Raw genomic sequence first — 23,433 nt, 5'->3', positions numbered from 1 at the left:
TTTTTTTTTTTGCCCCTAGGCATACGTTTCATTTTCAGAGATCCAGCTTTGCTCTTGTAAACATTCTAGTTAAATAATCAATACGCCGCTCTCCTTTTGCCATGCAGATAATAGCAAGCAGTAGAAATGGGAAGCAATAAAAATGAACCTCAGGATGTGCAATTTTTTTTGAAAATTTTTTTTTTTAACAATTTTCCCTCTGCAGTTGAAACTGGGGATAGAGACCAGTATCTTTGTTAATCATTACCATTTGTTTACATTGTGTGTGTTTGACTACAGTCACACACACATCCAGAGACCCAGGCAGTGTCCATGTAATGTGTGTGTGTTTGTCAGGGAACAGCCACGAGGACACACTTCCTCCTGCACAGGGATCCTCAGACCCACAAACGCCTGCAGAGTTGATGTGTGTGTGTGTGTGCGTGCACGATGCACAGATCATTGTTTTCTAGGTGTTGATGGTAGGTTCTTTTCTTGGATTCTCAGTCAGCACAGTTCTTGGAGCACATTTCTGCAGTCGCTTGGGGTCCAGCTTGTCGTATCAGCGTGTCCCACTTCAGTCCTGTTACTATTACCCGTCTCCCACTGTTCATTTTTAAACTTGAACAGCAAATGATAAGGAGGTAAAGATTGTCAGGCAAACTTGTTTGCAGCTCAGATCTCAGAGCATCCGAGTGTCTCTCAGGATGTTCCTCTTTGCCCGTTGTCCTTCCTGTGAGGTTTCGGTGTATCTCAGTAAACTGCAAACACTTCAGAAACTTTCAGTCACCCCAGGTGAAGAGAGCTGAATTCAGGGGGCTTCTCTTCTGTGTCTATGGCCATTAGCAGGGGGAATTTACGGTACACACTTAGAATGAAAATGATCCTCAGTATCTGGCAAATAAACATTCATTAATTCATTCAGCATAGCTGGTAAATTGCAGTAGGTTTTGTGAATTAACATGTATAATTAATTACCGTGTCAAAATTGTGAAGATTTTCATCCTTCTCTGAAAAGTTCCTTGCACGCCTTTATTTCTGTTTGTGGTTGTTCAGCTGCTTGATTGAGAGGAGCATCAGAATGCGTACAGTGAGGGGGATGATGTTTGCAGCAACATTGTGGGGAGATATTATAACTGGAATGCACTCCCCTGTGTGTTACACAGGGAAAGGGTAACTTCTGGGGTGTGCTGTGTGAACGCCTGTGGCACCCTGCATTGGCTCTAAAGGTCTTGAAAAGAATAAGTCTTTTGTTGTTTGATTTTTCTCTCTTTTTTTTTTCTTTTTTTCCTTTGTTTTTTTTAAGTTGGGTCATTATACTTAAATATAACAAGTCTGGCCACAATAAAAAGAAAGTTTGCTTCACTGAGGATAAGGTAGAGACAATGCAGCCAGAACCATCGCGGACAGCTGGGAAATTTACAGAATGATAAAAACTCAGAAATGCCCAACATAAAGTTTTAATGTCTTAATAAAATCTGATTAATGAAAAATAGATAAAGTGACTGCTTAACAGTATCCCTAGTGTACGGAATGTTCTTAAACCCAAATTAATTACTGCATATTTACATTTCTCTGTAGACTGAGAGAGAGGCTATGCTAGGCATCCAGGCAGAGTGACATCCTTTCTCTTCTTCATTATTTCCTTTACTTTTTTTCGTCTTTATTTTCAGCATGCCAGTGGAAGGTAAAGTGGTATGCAGTGCTTGTAGAAGAAGGACGGGTGGGTTAGTGCCTCTGTAGGAGAAAAAGGCAGAGCTGGAAAAGACAAAAGGCGTGGATGGGAGCAGTGGGGATGGGGACAGTGGAACAAGTTCAACGTTGGCAGTCACCGGTGGCGTGCTCTCGGAACGTTCCCCGTTCTAGTGAATAGCTTGTAGAAGGGAAAGGCTCAAGCATGTAAAGCAAGCCTCTGCTGGGAGGAAAAAAATATACTTAGCTGCTTTACTGCTGCACTGCACGAGTCATTTCAGACTCCCACTGAATTTATTTTGGGGTTGTACCAACACTGTCAAATGGAGAAGTCATTTTCTTAAAAGGAAACTTTGCGTATTCCTAAGTGCTTTTCTTAGCTAAAGTTACCCGAAAAGCTTTATTCTGCTGCATTTGCTGAGAATTTTGGAAAAAGAATAGCACCTTTCCGTTACTCAGCTTGCTCAGAATGCTGTCCCACTCTCCTAAAATCTACCTGTAGAAGTAGATTCTTGCATTTAAAAGATTACTATCGAGCTGAATATCCTTTAACTTCATTGAGACGTTTTGGGAAAAGGACTTGATTGCTTAAGTTTATGGTTCTAGGGATCTGGGATTTGAAGAATAAATAGAGTGCCAGTGTAAAGTTGCAGGTACTCGTTTTTTGCAGTGACAAAAATGAACAATTTTATTTCTCTGAGATAAGTCTGAAGGAATTAATGTGTTTGCAGACTATTCATTAATGCCCTGCATGCACTAATTTAATTTGTTGTGCTTATGCTTGGCTAGGAAGAAGTTGACTGTTACAGATTACAGATTTTAATGAACATCTCAATAATTTACCAGTTGCTGAAATTGTGAACTAGTCTTGGAAAGCAAAAACCCAAATGAGAGAGCTGATGAGTGACACACCAGCCTGCACAATTCGACTGTTGTATTCATTGCATTTGAATCAAATTGGGAGTTTGGCATTACTAATTCTGGGTGGCTGGCTCATCATATGCATTCAAGGAGTTAATTAAAACACACACACAAACACATACACAGTCTCCCACCAAGCATCTCGCAGTGTTTATGTGCATAGTGTGTTTGATTGGTACCTTTACATGGGCGAGGAATTGTTTTTCCTTCTCTTTCTGTCCAGAGATCTTAAATATATAACTAGTTTACAAAATATTTACTGCCTCTCGGGGAGCTGTAACGAGCATTTATGGCTTTATCATTTAGGAGGCACAGAGTATCTGGTTGAGTTACTTAAATGTGAAGCTGCCTGATAGGATAGGAATATGAGTCTGTGCAATGTGATGTATCTGTAGGTGTATAAAAATACACTTTTAAGCAATATTTATATGGGGGAAAAAAGAATGTCTCCTCCCAAGGTACAGTTACAGTTTCTTCACAAGCTTTTCATACTAGACTTGAAATATAGGGTAACTTTCTTTGTGTGAGATACCTGTGCCTTCACAACTGTTGCAGAAGTCAGTGTGACATCCTCTTGACTTCCCCTTTTATTTTATTTTGTTAATTTCTTGCTCAGGCCGGATTATAGCATAATTAACTCAGAAGTGGAAGGGGAAAAATGTTGTCGTGCTTTACCTGACTGGAAATACAGGCTGGAAATATTCAATGCCTGTGATTTCTGCTACTGTAGTCAAGAGAAAAGAAGTGCTCACAGCAATTAATCAATAACTGTAGTCTCTCTGATGATGGCAAGGAGTTTGTTGTTTAACAAGTAGCATCCTTAAAAGCAAAGAGTATTTCCCTCTTAAAGTTTCTATGGATTTTTATCAAATGTGGAAAACTTGTGAAGTCTCCTTCCTACAAAAGGTAAAATTATGTTGTATATGAGTATGTTAAAACCCACAAGGCTGCAAAGTAAGCAAATCCTCGTCGCATTATTGAATTACCCACACCAGAACTTCTGGAACTTTTGGAATGGGCTGTTTTTCTCTGGAGCCTTGGGTGACTCTGGCCAGCGGGTGAGGGCCAGCAGTCGCGGGGATTTACTGACGGCGTTTGTCCCGTTCCCATCTCCTCCCACAGCCGCGTTGTCAAAACACCACCACCATAGAGTCCTCACCCACGCCCTGTGCCGAGGGTGATGGTGTTGTCTCAGCTCTCCCACACCCTCCAGAGGGGCTGCCTTGCTGCAGGTGGCCTTGGCCGGGCTGGGCCCCGGGGGTGCCGCAGTGAGCCCAACGCGCCGTAGCCTCCGCTTGAGAGACGCCGCTCGTCACCCCCACACCGAGCCCTCATCACCCCTTCCATGCCAGCTGGGAAGGCAGGAGTCCCCAAAAGTTGTTCCTGAGCCTACGTGTCCTTGGGACAGCATGGAGTTCCATGCGCAGTAGTTCTTGGGAAACGGCAAATTTAGACGAGGTTCTGGAGGAATTTTACTGAGCCAGCGCTGCTTGCAGGGGCCATGGGACTTGAAAAGAATGTGAGAAGTGGATGGAAATTGTGAGGTGTACAGTAGTAATTTAGAGAAGCTCCTGTAATTTTTTAGGATAGGTGTGAAATTTATTTATCCAATTGTTTTAAACAGACTAAGAAGGAAATGTTGAATTCCGTTTGCCAGAATTATCAGATGTTAGTATGAATTTCAGGTGCTTCCCATGGTATTGGGGGAGCTGTTTGTTTTGAAAGAAATTGGCAAACATTTTCCAATGTCCTGGTTTTGATCTGGCTTTGCACTTCTTTTGAACTTGTCCTTTTGTCACCTCATTTAAAGAAAAAAAGTAATTCCAACATGATGATATTATTTTTGACTCGTGGGACTCAGAGGTAAAGTGAAAATGAGGAAAAGCTTGTGGCTCGCTTTGGCAGTTTGAAATGGTGTTCACCTTGTTTCCCTTAAAAGTACAGTGGGATTAATAAGGTAATATTTCTCAATTCTCAAATTGCATTTATATTTTGTTATTTTTTAAATTTATGTTTAGTATTTTAAATTTATGTTTAAAATTCCAGATTTCTTTTTCATACTTCTGTTTTTTAAAGACCAAGTATTGAAATTCATTTTGGCATATGCTTTTTGAGATAATTTTATTTTGTTTTGCCATGCAGTTATGGTTTTGTGTTTTCTCAAGTTCATATAGACTGTCTTAAGTTTTTTGGGTTGTGTTTTTTTTCCTAGGATGTGGGTGTCTGACTGCTGTTAGACCTAAACATACCATAAAATGTTGCCTTAGTGCTAATTTTCTTTGTGATTTTATTACAGTTTTATTACTGCTCATTTGTTTCTGTCATAACATAATTCTGTTACATTTGGAGGAAAAAATATAAGCAGAGTGAATTGATATTTAATTTTCTTGTGTGAATACTCAGAATTCTTTTTAGTGGTGAGGAACTTGTGGGAGAGGTATGTGCTATTTTTGTAGTTAAGAGCATTGTCTACATCTAGTGTTCTTCATGGACCTTTGTAGCTCTAGAGAAGAAAGCCCCAGGAATGTAGTTCATGTAAAGAGAAACCCATACAGTTTGTCATCCTCCTGGTTTCTTTGGTGCTGGAGTAAATTGTTTTAACAATGTGGGAATGAAAAAAACTGACCCAGGTTTCATTGATTCATCTCAGAAGTTGGACATGGCCAAAGTTGATGTATGTGACAGTGAGCTGGACTTACTCGCCATTGCCAGCTCAGTGGATTACAGAAGACCAAAACTAAAGAAAATATTAACAGTTCTAAACAATTTTTAATGTTTTTATTCCTGTTTTTCACCATAGTTACATGGAAATATTTCACCCAAATTTTTTTGCCATTTAAACCAGCGAGCCTCCCAGAGTGTCGGGAGCGTGCACGCCTGTCCGCACAGACCTGTTTGTGTTTGCCCTCTGTGGTTTGGAGTCTGTCTGCTGGGGGGCATGAAGAGACTACACCCCAGCAGAGTGTGATGAAGCTAAAACTCATCACTGTCTGAAAGGCCAAAGTGCATCTCTGCACGCCATTTTTATAAATTTGGAAGTATTCCTTGATTTAAGAGAGAGAATGCTTGATGAAGGGCAGGAAGCATGTGGTGTCCCCTGACCATTAGGGGTGGCCTGCCTGGGTTAGGACTAAAGCACTTGAGCAGAGCTTTGTGCTGGGAGGGAGCTGTAGTTCTGAATGCTGTATCAGACTGCAGAGAAGTCTTCTGCTTCCAGATAAATTCCCTTAGGGTCCTCATTACATTCACTTTGTAAAACAAGACTGAAAACATCTTCTCCCAAGAATTAGTCAGGTTTCTGTTCATAGGGTTTTATCCCTACATTTCGATACCATGGCCTCACTGGGGCAGAGGCTTTTTTGGATAGACATGAGATGTGTGGGAAGGTGATGGTTGGTAAGGGCGGAGGGAAGGATGTTGTTACCCGTTCTGCATGTCTATTAACAAACTGGGTCATTTTGCTGTGTTGTATTTACATGACTTGTTCCTGGGATGGTGTGAAATGTGAATCACCAAAACATGATGATTATTTAAAAAAAAAAATAGGCTAAATGAAACATAACTGAAATAGAACTGAAAGGCTAAATGAAATCAACTGAAAACAGAACATGCAACATTATTCTTTTGGTACAGTTTCCTTCTGCAGTTGCTGAGTAAAGCCAAATAGTTCTTTTTTTCCATGTCTGTTAAAAATATCTAGGCTTTTGAATTTGAATATAACAGGGACACGGAAAATACATTTCTCTCTTCAGGTTCAGGCATTGATTTGTTTTTTGCTCCTGGGTTTTGGACACTGAAGTAGAAATTTATGGTGTGTTTTAAAGAAGGCTACTGGTTCTCATCTTTGTCAAAACCCTATGAACATTGGACTGATTCTGGTTTTACAACTGAGATTAGAATTTGGCAGAATTTCTCAGTGGAAAGCTCTCCTCCTTTGCTTATGTTTTGTAAGTTCTGCTCACTTTTTCTGTTCTTGACTAAAGTCTGAAGTGAATTGTGTGACTTGGGAATGCACATTAGGCGTTTGCATGAAATGCCAGGCAAATTATAGGGAAAATGCTGTGCCACTCTCAAGTATGCCATGCATCTCCTTTATAATCTTCATGTGTATTAGTGTCATTGATTTAGTGTGTTTTTGTAGAGGGTAAGCATCCTGAATCAGGACCCCATTATGCTTGTCACTGTACAAACACAAAAAAAGAAGGTTTCTTTCCATTCCACAGAGCAGCCTTTGTGCTTAGAGCTTAGGGTAATATAAATGTGTCTTTGTATGGGGAAAATTCAGAAACAGGGACTAGGTAAGAGATCCGTAGCATGGTTCATGAATGAGATTTCAGTCCTGAAGCCATGCTTAACAATTTATAAATTGAGCAATATATGTGTATTCTCTTTCTGGGTTTTTTTTTTTTTTTTTTTTTTTTTTTTTCTCCAGATGCATGTATGGAGAAGTTGCTTTACTGTTAGAAGTACTGATATTATTAATAATAGATTCATACTTCCTGTAAAGTCTTTTGATTAGGAATTCAGAGCATTTGGTAAGCATTGATATACAAATCATGACGATTTCTGTGCTTTTTAGATTGAGTAGCGAGATTAGCCTCAATTTATAGATGAGTAAACTGAGGAACGCTGTCACACAATCTTTTGCATGTGTGAGTTTAAAAAGTAGCGATGCTGACTGGTAGCCCTGTTTTTTAACCTCGAGACACCCTCCTTTTCCCTTCTTGAGATCCTAAGAACTGCAAATTACAGACTTCTCTCTGTCCAATTATAATTTCTAAAGGTCTCATTCTAGCAAGATGAACTATAGTATTCAAATCGCTTAAGTATGTAAAATAGGGACTGTGGAGTATAATTAATAAAATAAATTAAAGAAATATTTGCAGCCACAGTTGTATCATTGAGGGCTGGGAGGGAATATTGTTTGTAGACCCTCCAGTTATCCGAGTTGCTTCTAAGCCAGCTCCTTACCTGGGGGCAAGTTTGGATAGCTGGAGTTGGGCAGCAGTACCCGCTTTGTTTAAGCAGTAGTTTGGGAAACTGTGTGTGCTATGAACAGGTAAACTTTGGTCCTGGGGAACAACTAACATCTTCAGCCATATGTACCAGAGCTGTCATATGTTTTATAACCTAAGGACCAGGCATGAGGTGAGTCCAGGAAAAAAATTGTTAATGTGGAGAGTATTGATGTGAGGAACAGACTCCTCTGGAAGTGGCAATGTAGGCAGCCACAGTGAGCAAACCAACCAACCAAGCTAAAAGCAAAAGAGCCTGCTGCAGAGCACAAAACACACTGTGATTCTTACCCAGACGTTTGACATCTGCTTTTTAAATGAGACCTGAAATAATACAGGGTTATTAAAAGGGAGGAATTATTTTCTTATTCACGTTAAAAGTTCTAATCTGTTTTAGTGGGTTTTTTTCCTTGTTTCCAACTGCACGCTCTGCAAGAGTAGAGCTGAAATGCTGAGGACTGCAGGTAGCTTTACATCTAGGCTGTGTTGCATCCTTTGCTACACACTGTTGAAAAAAATGGGTATAAACCGAGGTAGTCCTGGGTGGATTTGATCTCTGTTGCCTTTGAATATCATGACTAAGCTGTTAAGTTACTCTCTTTGATGAGCTTTTTAAGGGTGACATTACTTTCAAGATAATGGATTATGATCAGGCCAGTTCCATAGTGCTTCAGTCATAGTTTTTCAGCAGTGTGTTCACAAAGACCTGTTTTGTGATAGGGCCAGTCAAGGCATCCTTTAAAAAAGTGCCCATTCATTCTGAGTGTTCACAGTAGCACTGGAGTTCAGTGTCAGGCCCTAAAAACATAGGCCTAATTAATTAACTAACGTCCTAGTGAATTCCATGAGAAAGGCTGCTATTCCTCACCCCAGTCCTCCACGATGGCATGAAAATGTGACTGGTGAGGAGCAGAATCCTGACTTTCTTTAACCTGCAGCAAACGTCCATGGGTTGCAATGTCACCAGAGTTTCCAAAAGCATCAGGAGGGATTTCTGTAGGCTTCAGCAAATCTGGGGATTTCGGGAGTTCCGTGTTGCTGTGCTTTGATGACAGGTTAACTATCTTTTTCTCCTAAACAACAAGTATGCCTGGCAGATTAGAATGATCTGAATGCCCAGGATGAAAATTTACCTGGATTATGCCAGAGCTAACATCTGGCCCTTAGTGGACTTGGCACTGCACAGAAAATCAATCTTTGTTTTGAAACTGTGTGTTTCCTAAGGTACTAATTCCCAGTTGTGGCCACCAAGGCCTATAGAAAGACTGCTGCACAGAAATGCCTTCTTCCAAATATACATTTGTTTGATAACCCCAGTTTTCAAAAGTGTGACCTCTGTTAATTTGTCACCAGGCAAATTATTGTCACCTGTTCACTGATTCCATGAGAAGCCCAGGCAGACAGCAGAGCCCCATGCTGGTAAGCATTTCTGGTTTTGCTGTTTGTGGCAATAAGCAACCCACTTAAAAATTGACTGAGGTACCTGCAGCTGAGGTGACGTGCATGAGTTGTCCAGGGTAGCAGGAACAGGTTCATCTTGTCTGGAACTAATTCCTCTAGAGCAGCTGAGCCTATCTTGTATTTTCTTTTAAAATAAGCTAAATGGTTATCAGATAAGAAAGACAAAGTCTTTCTCTTAAAATTGCCTACAGAATTTCCTGCTAGATGTTTCTTAGAAAGATGAAAACAAGATGAATGGAGTTTCTGCTGTTGTATTTGGGTAGAATTTGATGTGGAAGCCTGTGTTTTTAAAAGCTGCTGTAAACACTTAGAGCGTAACAGAGCATTCTTTTTAAAAGGAGATAAATACAATAGCTTTTTTACATACATGTGCAGTCTATTGAAAGGCCATCCAAAGCACTGATACCAATTTAAGAAGGTGGTCTTTTGCCTTAGTTATACATCTGGGAGGTATTAGCTGAACATTTTGTGGAGAACTGTGAATACCTTAGTTGCCAGTTGTCTAAAGTGCAGCTAATGATTGCTTCAGTGCCAGTGTTTTGATGGCTAGAACCTAGGCCTGAATATGAATACAAAGAACTCCATCTAAAAAAAATGTGTGTGCTCACACGCTTCTTATACAAAACAGATTTCAACCATCTGCTTGGCACTTAGCTTTGCAGCTATAGGCTCTGATATGAAAGGGAGCACTGTCCAGATTATGAAGGGTATCACTTTCACTGGCAACTTAGAAAAATCCCAGTGTCTTAGAAAGCTTGTTTGTCCAGTGGTTTTCTTCGGTAGAATAACAAAAACATCACCCTTCGCCAAAATTTTGCGTCTGCTGTTGTTTCTCTGATGGCAGCATCTCCCTTACCCTTGCAAAAGATATTTTGTAGTGAGGAAAAGTTTCTGTTCTGCACCTCAGCATTTCCAAGTGTATCAGAGGAGCCTAGATGAGTGGCCCTTGGAACTGACACCCCAGATGGTTTATGACACAAAGCACTGTTTGCTTAGGAATACGCTGTATGGCAGAGTCTGTTGCCCAAGCACTGCAGAGCGTGTCAAATCAGCATGGAAGTTAATGGACCAAAAGCTCTTCTGAATTTAACACTTTCCCATTTGATCAGAATTTACAGCTTTAAATCAGAACCACGGTCTTCCTTTAGTGGTGCAGTGGTGGAAAGTAAAGTTGATGCCATAAATTACAGGAATATAATACAATCATTTTGATGCAGTTTATCTGTTTAAAGGTTGAGAATGAATGAGACTGACTAAAACCTTTGGTAAAACCCTATTTGTGAAATGTATAGCTATATAAAATAAATTTTGAAAGTTAGGAGATTTGGGGATGTGGGAATTTGGTACTCTGTCCAGTTCATGTTTTACTCTTAAGTTAAGCAGAGGAAAATCCACCATAAGAAAAAAAATAAATAATCTGTGGAGCTTTCACTCTTTGTTAGCAGTTGTCCATAAAATATGCAGGACAAAACAGTTTCTTCTTTCCTTTTCTTTCTTGAAAGCCCTTCTTTGAAAGTGCTTGATATTATTTTCCCTTAGGTGGATGTTTGGAAAAAGATGGCAAAAATGCAACCTCCTGCGTGTGACAAAGCCTCTGTGTTTGGCCATCCATTTAGTGCCGTGTCACATTAGTCCTGCATTGTTAACACCTCTGGACAGGGCTGAGGGTTCCTTGCTGCTGTGTCTGGAGAGCTGCTTACGTCAGTTCATAATGTTTCTGGATGCTTTCCTCAGTAATTTAGTGATTTATAAGTAGGGCTGGATTGTTTGCTTCCAAGATGTCAGGAGGGTGAATAAAAGGACTGATTGATATTTACGTTCTCATGTTAATAAAGATTTCATTTTCTGTATGTTACGGGGTCTCAAGAAAGTGCTGCTTTAAACTATTACATTACAAAAGCCTGAACCTGGCTTTTTGTGGAGAAGATCTGAGATGCTGAAAGACAGATAAAGTTGGATTTCTATGGATAAAATGATGATAATATTGGAAACTTGAAAGCTTCTGCATAGATTTAGTTGAATCATGATGTGTGGACAGCAAAAATCCGACTCTTAAAAAATGTGTGTGAAATAAGCCTCAACAGTATTAATGTTTTCAGTGCCAGCAAGAAGATAGACTTGCAGCCTTCTCTCTATATTATACTCATCCTTTTTCTTCCTCAGCTGCTTCCCTTTCACCTTCTCCCCACATGCAGTCACGCTTGCTTTCTACATTTATATGAGGAATCCTGTTATTCTCCCAGGTAGGGATTAAAACGATAAACCTGTTAAGTTTAAGGAAGTTCTGAGGCCCTTTCAGTGATGATCCAGACAGAAAGAAAGACAGTTCTCCCACCATGGTGTCACCATGCCTCCCTGTAGCAGCTCTACTGGATCTGCTTGACCATCTGATTAATGAAGCAGCTCTTCACGTTGCGTGCCATAAAATGGGTTTCTTCAGGAGTGGGAAATAGCAGCCTATCTGCCGTTGAGCACTAATGATTGGACAAGAATAGGCTCCTGTATTCAGGGATGGGGGAGAAGGAACTCTATAAAAAAACCAGTTTTGAGTGAATTCATAATGAGACCTTTGCTGCTTGGCCTTCATGTTCTTTGAAATTTTAGAGGGGAAAGTTTTCTTGACCAATGTCAACAGTTTGGTAATTTTCGTTGCTTCCCCTCCTCCCTTTAGGTAATATAGTCGTATTTATTGTCAGTTTATTTTCTGTAGATTCCTCCAGTCCTCTGTGGTTGGGAGGGATTTCTGGAGTGACTGCATGGCAAGGTAAATTAGAGATGGCAGTTGGTGGTGTGGGAGGAAGGGTTGGGAGAAGGAGGAGGCAGAAGCAGGAGAATGCAGCTACAGTTTTTAAACAGCCTTCCAATTGTCCCCCTTTTTATTAAAATGGCAGCTTTTAAAGCCAGACCCCTGAAATGTTTAATTTGATTTACACTGTTAAGGCTAAGTTTCCCCTGTGCTCTAAATACGAGATGAGCAAATATCTTGCCCTCTCCCTTCTTTTTTTTTTTCTTTTCCATTTCTTCTTTCACTTCCACCACTAAATTTCTAGTTGTCTCTTTCTGATCTCTTTGTGTTGGTTTTAAGGAAACTACTGCATTCCATCACCCTTCCCACTAAGTTTAGACCTCTGATCTGTGGAAAGCTGGAGATGGAGAGAGGATGGTTTTCAGAGGAGGATGCTCTTGTGATTTTCAGCGAGTTTGGTGTTACCATCGGGTTACAGCTGCATGTGCATTAAACCTGGGTGCGAATGACCAGGTTTAATGGTTGAACTTCAACTCTCCTTGTGGCCTGTCTTTTTATAATGCCAAATAAAAGTGGGGTTTGCAATATGCAGGTGCCAAATGGCAGTGGAATATCAGTGCTTGACTGTGTAGCTCCAGCGTCTGAGGGAAGGCGAGGTCAGGCACATGCCAGTGCAGGACTTTGGCAATCCCTTGGAGTACTACACGCTTCTTGTGCCTTCCAGGAAACCCTTTACAGATAAGAGATTTGAAAGTCTCCAGGAAAAAGTTGTCTTCTAGCTTTAAAAGGCTGCATAATGTAGCAATGGGGAACAAAGACGCACAGACCTCTTTCTTTGAAGACGATCATTTATTGCAACAAAGCAAGCCTTTTTATGTTCTAAACTTAACCCAAAACAAGCATGCATTGGCTGCCTGCCACTGCAGTGTCGCTGTTCACACATCCTTTTACCCAGTTAGCTCTTGGATCACCTGGTGGCCACAGGTGTCCCCAAACAATCGCTGCCCCATGCACGAGGTGACCACACGCCAGCCACGCAACCCCTTCTCTGGTTGTGTGACTTGTTTTGTACCTGCCAGCTGAACCTTTCCCAGAGTGCTTTCTGCTGCTCACCAGAAGTGAGCAGGAATTCTTATCTCCCACAACATAACATCTGCATTTTCAAAGATTCTGGTGTTATATTTAACGCTGAAAGCAGGAGGAAGGCATGAGCGTGTGTGTGGGAAGAGTACATGATTTTCATAAAGAAATAAAAAATTGTTTGGGAAAACATTGCATGGGAGCCAGCAAGTGCAAAGCACTTGGGAGTCCTTTTAGAATTATGGGGCACTTTTGAGTGTTTTTAATCATTTGGCCCATGCATCCAGGCTCTTTGGAAATATACCCCTTCCATGGGTATTTTAGGAAAAAATGAGAGCTCGTTTTTTTCCCCCTCTCTTTATTTTTATCTGTGTGAAACATCCAAGTGAGTGCCTGAAATGAATTGTTTGCTATTTTTAAACCCTGTATCAGGTAGAGTTCAGTAAAGCAAGACAAGTGCATTGTAACTGAGAACTATTGTGCAGATCACCTGTTTTTCTTTTGAGGTGAAAACAACCCGGGTGAATAGGAGGCTCTGTGTAGCACCAAGGGTGGGTCTCGTATTGTGTTTTTTAATTTTAGAAACACCTAGGGAGAGTAACAGGTAAATGTTTGATTTTACCAGCTGCCTGTGTTAGTCCAGTTTTCAGCTCTTATGGACAGCTTTAGAAAGGAGAACAAGGACTGAGTAAGTCCAGAGAGCAGTGTTTTCTTCCACCTCCAAAGCTTTTATTGCTGGCTCTTCAGCAGCTCTGGGTAGTGGGAACATCCCGGGAAGTTTGTTCTTCCTCTCCCTTTGCAGTATCGTGGTGTGAATAAACAGAGGCTGTGCTTGTCACTCGGCCTCCTTGCACAAACCTCACATTCATGTGCCACCGTGGGGCTCTGTCCAGCTCCCACTGAAAACAATTGTGAGGCTCTCATTGACTTCACTTGGGTGTTGGATTGGGCCCATTAGAGGGGAAGAAAATAAAGTGGAAGTGTTGTTAATGATGCCTATTGATGCTTTTCCTGGCACAAAGTACTGCAGATAATTGTTTCTAGATGAAATGCAGTTGCATCTAAGTATTACATTTATTAGCTTTTCAAAGGAAGGATAACCAAAGTGGACATATGGGGTATTTGAAGTGTGATTGTGTGAGACTAAGATAATTTCAGGAGAATAGCTTAAGTCGCAGGATATGTGTGATGCCCTTTGTATACAAGATGTGGGATTGTGGAATTTATTTTGCATGCACTGGTTCTCACTGAGAAGGAATCCAGAATACAAATATATAGTCATATTTAGAATATATGAGGAGTGCAGCCTCGCTGCTGTAGACTTCAAGACCTGTTAATCAGGCCTGATAGTGATGTGATCTCTGGAAATACTTCTGTTAAGTAGGTTTAATCCTTATTAACAGTAAGTTGCTTGAAACCATTTTGGGCAAAGTCTGGGAAGGAGTATAGTAGATTGAACACATAAATAAAGGCCAGCTCTGTTAGGCTTTGAGTGACTTTGATTCCTTTGAAGTTCTGTAGGTTTTGGACTTGCTAAAAACATCAGGCCACAAGCAAAAGAATTTTCACCTCATCTTCAATTTTTTCTGCTGTAATTTTCAGTGTCATTTTCACATTAAAACTGGGCACTGCTTACATTTCTGGTATAATTTAGGTGTTTCCCCAGCCCTCACCATGACTTGGTTAAGACATGTGAGACAGGAAGATTAAACAGTCTGCTTTTCTTAAACCTTATTCTGGAGTGCTCAGGTTTAATGATGTACGCAGTTTCTCCCGGTTTTGGAATGCTTCCTGTTGACTCCAGAGTGACTTAGCTGTGGGTGACTGTGATCCAGAGCCTCTAAATAACGCAGATGGGAGAGGGCAATGCTTGTTTCAGTGCTTTCTTCCCATCCACCGTGAGGGTGGAGGGAAAGAATGAATGGCAGGGCTTTTGTCGCTACTGTTTTTTGGAAATGTATTCAAAGAACTATTTTGGAAGATGATGGTGAGGTTGTTCCTACTATTTGCACTGCATTGCCAAAACATTGTGCTCTTGTATGAGGTAATAGATGTGGTTTGTGGCGATATTATGAAAACATTGCTTTGTTATGATGATTGCAGAAAAAATCCCAGCTACATGGTAACGTATTTGTAATATTTTATTGAAGTGAAACATGGAAAATACAGCAAAGCTTGGAGTCCCCTTGGAATGATTTCATGTTTCAGGAATGAAGAAGCAATTGTGAAACACTGAAATGGGTGTACATGACATCAGTTAAAGAACAGATTTTGGGCCATTTAAGTATAGTTTAGGTTTTTTTATTATTGTTTGTGGTTCTTTTGGTGTGGGGTTGTTCAGGTTGTTTTTGGTATCCCTATTACTTGTTAATTCAGTGGGTAGCAGGATGCACTTTCACGTGGCTAATAATCCAAATTAGAAGGCACATTTTTATTTTGTCCTGTGAAGTGTAGGCACTGTTACCTAAAAGATAAAGAAGGTAACTGCTGCTGTTGTAGAGTAAGGAGTGGGACATGGTTAACACCCAGCAAGTTACGCAGTGTAGTCACTGAGGGATGTCCAGGTAGACAGATAGAGACAAGAGGACCACAGACTCATTCCTCTCAACATCTAGTCTTGAGGTAAGGCACTCAGAAAAGTAAACAAGAGGAGATTCATGATGTCACCTCACACCGTCCAACTGGACAGGCTGAACTCCTGGGTTGCCCAGCTATGCTGACTGAGAGGTTTGAAATTATTTTTTATTTTTTGTTTGTTTGTTTTTGTTTCTTCTCTATTTACACAACCTTCTTTTTGTTTCTTGCTTGATTTTAGGCAGCGGACGTGGACGTTACTAAGTCTGAAAGCTTGGACCTTTTATGGATTTTTTTTTTTTTTTTTTTTTTTTTTTTTTTTTTTTTTTACTATATATATATATTTTTTTTTAGTTTACATTATAGCCAGAGCAATTGAACATCCTAGGTTTTTAAAATTACTTTAAAATTTCTACTTTGAAAATTTTATATGCCTACTAGGTGTATGAGTATTTCAGTTCTAAAACTCTGCTTCATCTGCATTTGGAGTCTTCCATGGTGTTCAGATAATCAAGTCAGAATCTGAGTGTTCAGTTAGGAGTGTTTGCATGAGGAATAGCTGCCAAAAGAGCTGCAGTATGTCATTGAACCAGCAAACCAGTACCATTCCTTGCTCCATCTTCCTTTTTTTGTGTGACTTTTTTCATCTTTTTTTGTTGTACATTGTGAAACACTAACATATTTATCATTCAGAGAGCTAAAACATCTGCAGTATTTTCTTACTGCCTCTTGGTAATGACATGTCTCCTATAAAGTGCAGAGCAGGATCTACAGCAGAGATGTAATGAATGACCAGTCAGTGACTATGATGTGCAGTTGATTTCTGTTTTTTGAAAATATACCCTTCATAATTAGTAATTTGGCTGAACTACCCTATTCTTCTTTATATGAGTTGTGTACAGAAAGAGGCATGATACATGTTATTACTCATATAGCTGTGTCAATAATGATACAAGCTATATAGATGTGAAAAACGGACTGGAACAAATAATGGCAGAGAACTGAACTAAAATATTTGCCTTTAGGTAAATAGTGGCACTTTTTGGTATGTTAAGAAACCACAATTAAAAAAATTACCAAAAAAAAAAGAACAATTCTATTAAAAAATATCTAAATATGTTATAATCAAGTCCCTGGGGTACTTTTTCAGGGTGCCTCCTTTACCACTTTATATAGTGATTTGACCCAAATGTGCAGCATTACATTTATTCTGTGAAGAGAGTGATATTTGGGTTCATGTCCTGTTTGTTGAGGAATGTCCTTTCATCATGTTGTAGGTAATACCAGACCAGCACAGCAGAACAGTTAGACTGACAAGGTGTGGGTCTCTAGAAAATCACTACAGATTAATCAAAAAGGAGGTATTAGTAATTTATGTTGTACAGCTCAAAATTAAATGCCCGGAGTTTCTGTTGGAATCGGTGGCAGCTGGAAGTGCTGAGATCTTTGCAGGGTTAGGCATCCTGCTAAAGTCAAAAGGAGCTTTTACCTCTTTGAGGTCATTTGGCCTCACAGAATCACAGAGTGGTTTGGGTTGGAAGGGACCTAAAAGTTCCTCTTGTTCCCACCCCACTTTGAAAGACAGGGTTGGCACCCACTAGTTCTGGTTGCTCAGGGCTACCTCCAGCCTGACCTTGAGCTATGGAATGCTTCTCCTTGGAGCATCCATGGTCTTGATAGGGAGGGAAGAAGGAATGGTGGAAGAAGGAATTGACACAGGAGGGAAGCGGGGATGAGGTGGGACTGCTTACATGGGTGAGCTTGTGTGAGAGATGCAGCTAGGTGCTTTCTGTCCCACTTCTGGAATTTTGAATGGAAGGTGACATGATACTGGCCCTTGGCTCTTGCTCTTGGATTATTTTTTATTATTTTGGGGTTTTTTAAGTGGTGGCTTCATTTTGTTCTGTGAGCAAGGTGAAGGGGAAGATTTGGTTGGCAATTTATAGGTTGGGGAGGGTGCTGCTGGAAGTATATAGGGGTAGCAAAAAAGAGAGAAAAGGGAGACAATGTTTTAGTCTTTTTAAGGTGTATGGCTGTACAGGTTTTGAGATTTATCACTAGGTGGAAAAAAGTGAGAGACCAAGGGAAATTATCCTGTTTATTTGACTAGGCCTTCCCTTGACTCTGTAAGCTATCATCATCTTGATGCTGGTTGTCTTTCAATGTATAATTAGCCTGGAAGTGAATGAATGTGGGTGGTATGGCAAAGTATGTTTGCAGAAAAAAAATAAATAAGGAAAAAATGGGCTGCTGAGGAAGAAAAGTCTTGTGTGGCTTTCCAATTTTTTGGTTTGGACAGTGCGTGCATGTAACTCTGGAAACCAAAAATGTCCTGAGTGGAGGTCCAGGGAGACTTCACTAGGAACAGTCTGGTTGGAACATGCCCCAGTTTATTTTGATGATGCTTTGTGCTTCTGTTGTGCCCCATGTGCTTTGGCCTCAAGGTGCTTTGCAAATATTAAGGGATTAACTTGCACAGTGCCGCTGAAAAATCAGTATTATTGCTGCTCCCCCTTTGCAGTCCTTTGGGAATTGAAGTCCCAAGGAGCACAAGCAGCTCAGCTGTGCTTTTGCCTGGAGAGAAGAACTCGCATTGAGTCACCCCAGTGCAGTGAGAGGCTTGAATAGGTCAGCAGGAAAAGTTGGTTTCTGCAGACTCCTGGGTGTTTGCAGCTCTTCACTGCGTTCACATTGGGCTTGGTAGACAAACTTGCAACCTTAGAGGGACAGGAGGCAAAATTGTAATTAATTCATCCCTAATTGGCATAGCAGTAAGTAATTCTGCTTAATCCATTCCTTGCTGTGAGGATGAAGTAAAGCTAAACAACTGAATTGTGGAGAGGACAAGGGGAAGAGGGGGAGTGGGCAGTGAAAGATGGGCGGAGGCAGACACTTCTTAGGCCACATGGGGAGAGAAATACCTATAAAAATAAGAGACCTTTCTTATTTTCTCTTCAGATTGCCTCTTGACTTAATTAGGTGAAATGCAAAGAAATAGACAATTAATTTTTGAAAAAATCACTAAATTTTCTCTTCCCCTTCTTGTCTTTCATTCAGTCCATGAGAGTCTCTGGAGTGTGAAATGTGAAGACACCAAATTGGAATTAATTTTGCTTTTTCATTTAACAGATTGTGTTACATTAACACCACACCATTGCCAAGCAGCAAACCTTTCCTTTCCTCAGATGTTAGCTGCTAATACAGACTAAGAACCGCTGAAAGAATGGTTATACTGAAATGCTTTATTTAAGTTTCTCCTCCCTTGTGGCTCGAGTGGGCCCTGATTCTGCTAAGATGTATTCACATGAGCAGGCTCACTGAGTTCTCTTTTATTGCTTCCTGGCAAGCAGGCTGGATTCTATTTCATATAACGTGGCCCAAGTTAGAATTTCAAAGCTCACTCAGTCCTCAGAGAGACCTTTGCAAGACTCTCTTCTCCCCTACCTAGACAGGCACTAAACACACTGAGGGCACAATTGAATTAATCAGGACTACTCATGTACAGAAAATCAACCAAGATTCTGTTTAAGAGATGACAACTTTGATATCCTAGTGTTCATTACCAGCCCAGGAATTGTTACTGCTGATGTAACTGGATTATTAAATTGTTTGCTGATGACAAATCTTGTTTCCAATATTAAAAATACATTGAGAGTCTTGGTGTAGTACTCCTGAAAGAATTACCGGTAAATCACATCGCAGGATTTATTTTCTCTCCCTAAACTGTGTTTTACTTGCACTTGTGAGTGTGGGTTTGTTTTTTTTTTGTTTTCAGTCCTGGTAGTTTAACCCAGGATATGACAGTCAGGCACTTCTCTGGCTCTCAGTGTATCCAGTGCTCGGGACTGTTCAGTGACGTGGTGCCATTTGACATTACCCCTGTCCAGAACAGAAGCACACCTTAAGAGTTTGGATGGATTCCTTTGTTTTCTTTACTCAAGATTAAAGTATTTATAACTCAAGCTCCTGTAAGAGCAGCAGCCCGTTTCTTGGAACCATCTCACTGATAAAAATACAAGTATATTCCCTTCTTTTTTACCAGATTTGTGTCTCATCTCTCTGTAAGTTTCTATTCTGTTTCAGGCTTCCTGCCCTTTGAACTAGAAATTTCATATATATTATTTAAAAGCTCCTGAGCTGCAACTGTAAACCTAAGTTATTTGAATTTGAGAGTATCTGAGCAAAACTATCTTTAAGGGATGGTTCTTCTTTCAGCTGTGGTACTGTTGTGCTTTTCCATCTTTATGACTGTAATCCCATTGCATTTGGAATTATCAGGACTCGGTGTGGAGTTGTTGCCAGTGGACAGAGGTCATGAACCCAGTGAGCAGTCAGTCTTTTAAATGTGAACAAAACTCTTTTACTCTGTCTGTGTGTGTGTTTTCAAGATGATGTGGTTGCCCAGCTATAGAACTAGCCTGCATTTCAGTTTTTACAAAACCAGAGAAATATGTCGCAGTGCTGCTGGAACTGCCATTCTCAGGTGTAAAAGGCTTCAGCTGCTGTTGTGTTACACCTGCAGTCCATGGTGGTGGCAGATCACCTCTTTTAGGGTATTTTTATCTGTAGACTGTCTTCAAGCTAAAGTAAACTGATGTGCTTTGTAACCATGCAGCCTTTTCTGAATGCTATTTCCAGATACTATATTCCTAAAAAATTTAATTACCTGCCTTTATCTTTCCTCTAATATTAATTCTTTGCTTCCTTTTCACTATGATACGACAATACACGATTAAATTGTTGTCAGACTCACAGTTTATTGTGGTCCTCTTTGGGATCCTGGTTGTTTTTTAAAGTATTGTAAAGGTGTGTTCGGTCCCACTAAAGGTGAGAGGTGTGTGGCATCCATGGCTGCTACAGGGAAGTTAGCTGTGACTGTCCATTAAAGGGGATTAAAGTAGGAGCTGTGGAATGTCAGGTGTACTCTGGTCACAGTATTTCCCAAAATTCTGAGGGCTGTGTTTAGTGTATACACTCAGCAATTCTGGGGAGCAGTTGTCAGAATATTTGCATCAAAGCTGAATTGGATTTTGACGTGCAAAGTCTTGCACAGAAAGGTCCTGTTCTGATTCTGTGTGATGTGGACCTGAGATGGTGAACACTTGGTCTGTTCCAGAGTTCATTTTCACAGACAAAGTCTGGAATGATCTTTTCAAATTTTTACTGTTAGATTGTAAGCATTGACTTGCAGTAGAAGAAAATCATAGAACTGCAGAGGGAAAGATGAAGTTTGTGTATGTCAGCTTGGGTTTGGCAGTACAAAACAGTATACTCTTTATTAAGCACAGTTGAATGGGTTTAAATTATTTGTGGCTGCTACTATACATGGGAAGGTAAAGAATGTAAAGTATAACATTAATAAGAAATGCTTTCCTTTTGGTGGATAACTAATTTTTAAGCTGCCTGGAAAATGCAATGGCTGGACAGAATTCCCTTAGCAAGGCAGCTGCCTGCCCTGGAACTTTGCTGGATTTAATAAGGGCTGATTGCACAGGTTGGCAGTGACAACAATGGTAGATTTTCTAAGAAATCTATTATTTTCACAGTGCTGCTGATGGAAGAAACGCTTAGTAGCAGCTGATAATTAATGATCAATTTGGAGATTATCACCAACAATTTACAAAGGTTGACTTTTCCTTTAGAAGTCCCTTTGGATAAACTGGATGGTAAATTACCTGCCTAAGGCTTTTACTTTACTTGTGCTAATAAGATGAAAATGAATATGTTTGAAGAGCTCTGAACTGAACTTTTCAGACTGCCTGATAATCCATACAACTCTTCTTTAAACATCTTAAGTGAGTGAGCAAATAGAAACTATAATAAAATTGAAAACTGTCACGTGAACACGTTACCACCCTGTCTAAGTAATGGGGCATGACAAATACGAGGCACTGCTGTAGAGTTCATATTTTCATTTTATGGCATGCATTAAATATTTGATCATCAGCCAGCAGAGAGGAACAATTGGGCTGAGAGTATCATTTGCAAATAGATGGGTGAGATTTAGATTGTCACAGTCAGAGCACGGGATGGAGAACTTCTGTATCTTAGTCCGTGCTTCAATTGTTCCTCTTAACTTTGTGTTAAAGTCCCCTTCTATATATCCTCAGACTGGAAAAAGGAGTGAGTAATCTGTATTTACTTCAGAGGGGATAATAATCCTTATTTACTTCGCAGTAGAAGGGATATGTGAAGCCTAATTAGTATTTGTAAGTGCTTTTAAGGATGATGAAAAGGGCAGTGCAAGTATAGAATGTTTGCTCATAAATTGGGTACAAGACAGAAGAGGAGTAAGATGAGGTTTATAGAGCTATGAAGGTGCTTGGAGACAGAGATGGGCTCCCAGTGAGATTTTCAGAAATCTATGGGTATCTTAATATTTGAAGCATATTTGAAATTCTCTTAGCAGCAAGGCAAACTATGGTCTTGGCACTTTAATATCTTTTAAAATCTGGCTTGAGCTTTATATTCACATCATGTGGGGTGGGAAGGAGGTAGAGTGAAGTCAGCAGCTTGGTAACAGCTGCACTTTCTGATCATCCCCTGTAAAGCAAGCATGGAGATGGAGGATGAGGGAAAAGAGAGGAGAAAAGTAAAAATCTTTGCACATCTGATGAGCTCTTTTACAAGGGAGGGGTTCAGACTGCTGAAAATGACAGCCAGTGAAATGGGACACGAGTGAAAAGGATGCAGTGGCATTCTCCTGCTAAATGCTGGGTTCTGGGGTTTTGTTTGTTTGGGGGGGGGTTTGGGGTTTTGTTTTGTTTTGTTTTTGTTTTTTTTTTGTTTTTTTTTGTTTTTTGGGGGGGGTTTGGTTGTTTTTTGGTGGGGTTTTTTTTTTTTTTTGGTTGGTTGGTTGGGGTTTTTTGGGTGGTGATTTTTTTGTTTGTTTGGAGTTTTTGTTTGGTTTTTTTGTTGGGTTGTTTTGTTTCAATTATCACTGCCCAGAAAAGAGGGTTGACTAGATTTTAATGTAAATATAGTCATTAGGTTAAAAAAACCCATTATTACAGCCTATTGGCAGGACTCCATGTAGAAACTTCCTTGAGGGTTGGACTCAATGAACCTTGTGGGTCCCTTCCCACTCAGAATATTCTGTGATTCTGTGAAACTTAGTTTTACAGTTTCAAAATGCAGTAGCTGATGAGAGAATTTTTGTCATCACTGAAGTGTCAGTGCACACAAACCCACTAGGTAAATCAATGATACAAGTAAATAATGCAAGCAGCAATAGAATATTTCCTTTTTGAAAGGGAAAATCTGAGCTTGCAGGGTATTTTATAAAGGCAGTTAAACATTCTTATCTCTTATGCAAAAATAGAAAAGCTGGGAGCCAGAAAGGTTCAATAAATCATGTGGAATCACAGGGACGTTGCTATCTTCTGAATTCTTAATGTTGAATCCTGGTTTCATGGTCCATCCTGAGGCAGAGAAGGCATTCAGGAGTAATCAATCTGGTAAGAGTTTCAGTGTTTGTGCTTCTTTGGCAGTCATCAATGCCAAAGGCCATTGCTATACTTCAGCAATAAATTTCTCTGATGTATTGCAGTCAGTCCTTTCTCCTAGGTTTCATTCAGCAGCTCTAGAACTTGCCAAGTGACCACTTACCCAAATCAAAACTATTTACTGCCTTTTTCAAATAAAAAACAGGATAGTGGACCTTTTCTGTTGTGTTTTGTAGCCAGTTGTGGCTGTTCACCTTGAAAGCATAACATACCACGAGCCTGTGACACCGAGGTGTTTGTTAATATATGGTGCTAATGAATCCATGATTTTCCTCCATGCCCTAGTTTATTGTGACTGCAATTATTCCTGGTCAATTGCTTTGGCTGCAGCAGTTATGCCATGGAGTGACTATAGGCATCTTCCAGAGAATAAGTTTTCTTTCTAGTGTTGCCTTCAGATAGACCAAAAGGCTTTCTGTTGCCCACGGTCTGCATTTTTACATACCTGAGTTCTCAGTGC

The 23,433-nt window shown here is 40.2% G+C and overlaps 1 protein-coding gene across 7 annotated transcripts in view; it reads left to right on the top strand.

The window, feature by feature from the left end:
• Nucleotides 1-23,433, top strand: part of SOX5 (SRY-box transcription factor 5) — a 611,216-nt gene that overhangs the window by 327,178 nt on the left and 260,605 nt on the right. The window contains exon 1 of one of the 7 annotated variants that reach the window (XM_053977624.1): nt 8,958-9,026. The exons of the other annotated variants lie outside the window; for them this stretch is intronic. The gene's annotated coding sequence lies outside the window, so the exon portion shown is untranslated. Of the gene's footprint in view, nt 1-8,957; nt 9,027-23,433 lie in introns of those variants that run through there. 7 annotated transcript variants of the gene reach the window in all.

Source organism: Vidua macroura, chromosome 5 (genome assembly GCF_024509145.1).
Source record: "Vidua macroura isolate BioBank_ID:100142 chromosome 5, ASM2450914v1, whole genome shotgun sequence".
Taxonomy (NCBI): domain Eukaryota; kingdom Metazoa; phylum Chordata; class Aves; order Passeriformes; family Viduidae; genus Vidua; species Vidua macroura.
The sequence above is the reverse complement of the archived record's forward strand: the minus strand, read 5'-3'. Positions and strand labels throughout refer to the sequence as shown.